The following is a 5090-nucleotide window of genomic DNA, read 5'->3' on the forward strand; positions in this document are numbered from 1 at the left end:
ACACAGAAAAGCGCTACATTGACTACATACATCTCGGTGTATATATAAAACATTACTTGGAGTAATGTTTTATCTTAATGTCAGGTGTAAAGCACTCCGTCTTCAGGTCACAAGTGGCTCATCAGGACCATCCCACCGCCGTGTCATCCTCAGCACACCGCTCTCCCGGTAGTTATAATCGTTTTCTGTGACCGGAGCCGTTACTAATCGGCCGAGTAGATCCTCAATTGGCATCACGAGGCTGAGTGCACCTCGAAAAAATGACAACAGCGCATGGTGGCCCAGACGGTCACCCATCCAAGTGCCAGCCACGCCCGACAGCGCTTAACTTCGGTGATCCGACGGGAACCAGTGTATCCACTGCTGCAAGCCCGTTGCCAATGTGAGATGTAAAGTGTTATTTATACACGACAGTGTATGCAGTCAATGTAGTGCTTTTCCATCTTGGTTCCAGTGCTCAATGTAATGTTTTGTCGTAATGTGAAGTGTGTAAAGCGTTATTTATACACGGCGTTGTATGCAGACAATATAATGTTTTTCCATGTTGGTTTTACAGGTGCCTGACAGTGACAAGTACACGAAATTATCTAATCGCACAGTTAAATAAAAATCACATTACAGACTAGTACGCACCATGTTTACTAAGCATCTGGAGGCTGTGGATACCCATATATACAAAATTATTTCATACCGTTTCCATTTCCTGATCGAGTTTACGTCCTGTGATTAAAACTTAGATGATGATTCCGGTAGCCATATCATGATATTCCATGGGCCTCATGGCAGCTTTGCATGGTCGTATTACTGCCAAAGGATTAAGTGACCATTTCGGCTGATCACGTCCGTTCCATACTACAATGTTTGTTTCCCGTTGGGGATGCTGTGTCTGAAGACGACTGGGCTACTGTTCAGACTGCTTGCATCGTCCAGGAGTCGTTTACTGAGGACGAAGGTGAAGTGTCGCATCTCACGTGCCGCCACAGTCACCAGATCTCTATATAATAGATCCTTTTTCGTCTACTTTGGAGAGGATGGTGCGTAATCGCCATCCACCTCCAGCATAGAACTTTAACTTGCCCCTTTCTGTATGAAGAATGGTATACGATTCCCTTGAAAATCCGACACAACATTTTCTTTGTCCATTCCGAGACCTGTCTTGAATCAGAACTGGTTTCCTAAACCGTATTAGGCATGGTTAAGTGTTGTGTTTCTGGTGTTTTCATAATTTTGCCAACGAGCGTCGTTTAAAACAGCAGCGTTTTTCCTTTAGGTTCAAAAATTTCAAGCTTAATATCAAATTACTGCTGCAGTGCTTTAAGCGGTGAGGTTACTAACGTATCCCCGCTTTTTTTTTCACAGAAAATATTCGCAAGATTGAAAAGTTGAAACAATTACGCTGACCTAAAAGAGTACTGAAGCCTAGAGAAGGTATATTTGGACATAAAACCACCTTTTTCTCCTCTGGGCAGAAAGCTGTCCCTCGTACATCCCTACTACCGTCGTAGCCGGCTCGACGTGACGGCGGTACTGCGTGCGTGCCGCAGCGCGAGCGACGTCGCTCCAGTCGCCGCCTGCAGCGCATGCGCAGTGGAGCGACTGCGGCGGCGGCAGTACGGTGCGGGGCGAGCGCGACGCCGACGCCAGTTGGCGACCTGCGTCCGCTGCGTCGCGACGCCTCCGCTTCAGCCGCAGCCTGCCTCAGCTCACCGGGACTCGGCTAGTCGGCACGTCGCGTCTAACAGGTGACCGCCAGCACCAAGACGTTTTCACATTTACCTTTATAAGCATCTTATGGGTAACCAAATGTAGTAGTTGCCTGTTTCTTCCGTCCTTTACATTTCCTTTTTTTTATTTTTTTTTTATTGGGTTCTTACGCTACTTCCACTCGCAAGCTTTACTCAGATGTCATATTATTTGTTTTAGCTCAACCAGCTTGTGACAACATGAGTACATTTCTATTATAGATTTCTTTTTGTGTCGTCTTTTACGTGAGAATACTTATGTGGATCAGTTTATTTTCATATTGTTGAAACGGCTATTTGTGATATCAGCTTCTAACTCCCCAAATCATTTATACATCAGTAGTAGATGCAAAGCTTATTAATACCTATAGTATGATTTAACGCTAAATAATATATAAAGACTAGCGTTAATAGAATGAGAATTATGTTCTGTAAAATGCTCTATTGCATGAACGTAGCCCTTATCAAATCAGCTGACCGAGCTGATATTAATTTTGCACAACTAATTCGTATCTCAAGCTATTATGGACTCTGTACACACACTATTTATTCTAGTATTTGTGTCACGCCGATATTGCTGGCTACGTTTTAAGGTCATAGCTCTCTCTCATTTGTGTCTCTCACATACCGAAAGAATGTCCCTGTGTAATAATGAGAACTGATGATCAGACAGATGAAAAGACATCAATATTTAGTCTGTTTTTCATCTGTGTGCGCTAACCTGTACTGTGAAAGTATATTGTAGAATCATTGGAACATATCCAGCTGATGACATTCCCTTTTCCTTTCACACATCTTACTGTGTTCATTCAGCACCAATTGAAATTCAGCATTTATCCTCACAAATTTGCACAGTTTAGGAATTATAATTTATATTTAATTTATAATAACATTCTCCCTCTGATTTGAAATTAATGTATCTCTTTCGCCACTGGATTCATTGCATGACTAATTGTAAATATTCTTGAGGGTCTCAAGACCACCACCAGCAGTTTCAGCGTTTTGTGCGTAATTATAGTGTTACTGTAATCAGTGACGCATCGCTCTACGGATTTCGATGACCCTGTTTCGTTAGTACTCCTATCTCGACTCTACAAATTAGGTCATCTTCATATAAATGCTACACAACACATTGTCACTATTTGTCTGTGTGGCTTCTTTAGTTTTTGAAAGACAAGCGCTCCGCAGATAAATATATATGTGTCAGTTTCAGCGTTAGGCGTTATCCCACAAGGCCACTGATTACTTTGCCCAGATTTTCCCACTTTAAGCGTTCAAAGTAGCCTCATTTATATGTTTTTAATCCTAAAAATTTATTTTGCAATTTATTTGCTGTGTTACCTAACCCAACATATTTCTGTGAGCGGTTTTAGATTACTTCAATAGTTGTCGACATTTTTCTCTTTTACATACAAGTCGTTGCTTTTACCAATGATATTTTGGAGAGAAACATAAACACGTTTAAGTTGTATTAAACGTCTGTACAAAGCTATCAAAGACATACGTTACGTAATATGTCAACTAATTACTGAAGATGCTTGAAATCATTCCACGAAACTTGTATCACCATGAAAAAATCGTTATGGGAATAAAAACTGCAAATATTAACAATCTCCCTTCAATTACCGCCACTAAACACATTCTTTATACCAGTTTAGAGCGTTTTGCTATTTACTAGATCAGTTTGTTAGCGAGTCAATTTTCTCAGTGACTGGCCAACTCCTCAGCAAATTATGTAGTACTTAACAAGCTTTCCGCTGTCATTGTCAGTAACTGGCGATAAAATCAGACCAAAGGCTTAGAAGTAACACTGTAAACGATATCACAAGCCTTTAAAAAACCTACACCTGCATTCAAATGATCAAACAACAAAAAGTAGTAAATAATTCCGGTGAGTATAGCATGTTTATTCTAATCATAATATTCCTCCTATGCGCTGTGCTTCCATAGAAATTCTAAAATCAAGTTATTACCTTCGTCACGCACTTTCTTTAGTTTTTATAATAAAACAAGAACATATGTATAGTCCATTGTTATATGAACACTAATGTAGGAAAATGAGTCTATTCATCAATTTTGGATCCAGCATGCTGTCTGGACATACGATTTTACGTATTATTTGTGTCTAAAATTGTGATCAGTTGCTACGCGAAAACACAGTTACGTTATAGGATGCGGAAAATTGGCTCGAAACAAAATTGCTGCCTCGTTAATTGCACATAATGAAACCAACAATTGAACAACTCGTAACTCACGTTATAATTATTAATAAGAAGTCTGAATAGAATAGTGTGGTTTCCTTTACGGTTTATGCGATGGTATAAAATTTACATTGCTGACAGATACGTTATCCATCGTACATGAAAAAGTTTGTTAATGTAATTAAACAAATTAAAAGTAATCCAGTCTTAGAACAATAACAGAACTGTCACACAATCGTGTAAAATACGTATTCGTACTCAGAACATCATTTACATTCTGCGACAACAACAGTACGGAAAGTGCTTTAAGGCAATGCATCTCTTTTATACTTTCACAATATTGTCGAATATATAATGTTTCATTTTCGTCAAAAAATATCCTTGAATAAAGAGCTTTTTGTGTTAAATTGGTTACTCGTGATTCGCAATGACTTATTCCCTACGTTTTCCCATACATCAGTACAAACAGAACTTATTGCATTTTTTAGTCTTCAAGTGACTACGATATCTGCAGTTAAAACTGAATGTTCATCCCCCATGTTCAAATCCTCCCATATGCTATTATTTTCACTTTACTATTGGAAATCGGAAATATTGCAAGTAAATTCCTGTGTGTTTTACCTAGTGGCTTGAAACCGTAAATATCCCTGGGCAGCTAATGAAAAATTTCTTTATATTTGTTCAGTTAGCAGCTTTAAACTGAAACGCAGTACTGTATGCACATGTGTGAAAAACTGCCAATATCGACATGTACTCTGAAGTGTTGTATTGGCGAATACAGGGGCCATAGTAGAACAAATAACCCGTCAGTTCAATAATGGACAACGCCATGTACCAGCGGGAAATAAAAAATGGAGCTGCTGGAGATGTGACTCCAGAGCACATATAGTCAGGGCATATATCTAGGAGGTGTTACGAACGATTCGAAGCAACCTTCTGTGGATGGCGTCAAAGACACGTGCTTATCACCGAAGCACTATTTAGTTTACTGAAGGATTTTTTTCGTTACTCGTCGGTAAATATTACAGAGAAGTGAACACAGAGTACACGTAACTTTATTTCAGTTACTTTACGTTGTGGTCTGACTTATTTTCTGTAGACCTGCCTAGCATGTTGGATGTGATGTGTCAGTTGTGAATCAGCGGGT

General features: G+C 39.6%; 1 pseudogene; it reads right to left on the reverse strand.

The window, feature by feature from the left end:
- Nucleotides 1–261: 261 nt before the first annotated feature.
- Nucleotides 262–379, reverse strand: LOC124778233 (annotated as a pseudogene).
- Between the last annotated feature and the right edge of the window lie 4711 nt (nt 380–5090).

This window comes from Schistocerca piceifrons, chromosome 2, assembly GCF_021461385.2.
Source record: "Schistocerca piceifrons isolate TAMUIC-IGC-003096 chromosome 2, iqSchPice1.1, whole genome shotgun sequence".
NCBI lineage: Eukaryota > Metazoa > Arthropoda > Insecta > Orthoptera > Acrididae > Schistocerca > Schistocerca piceifrons.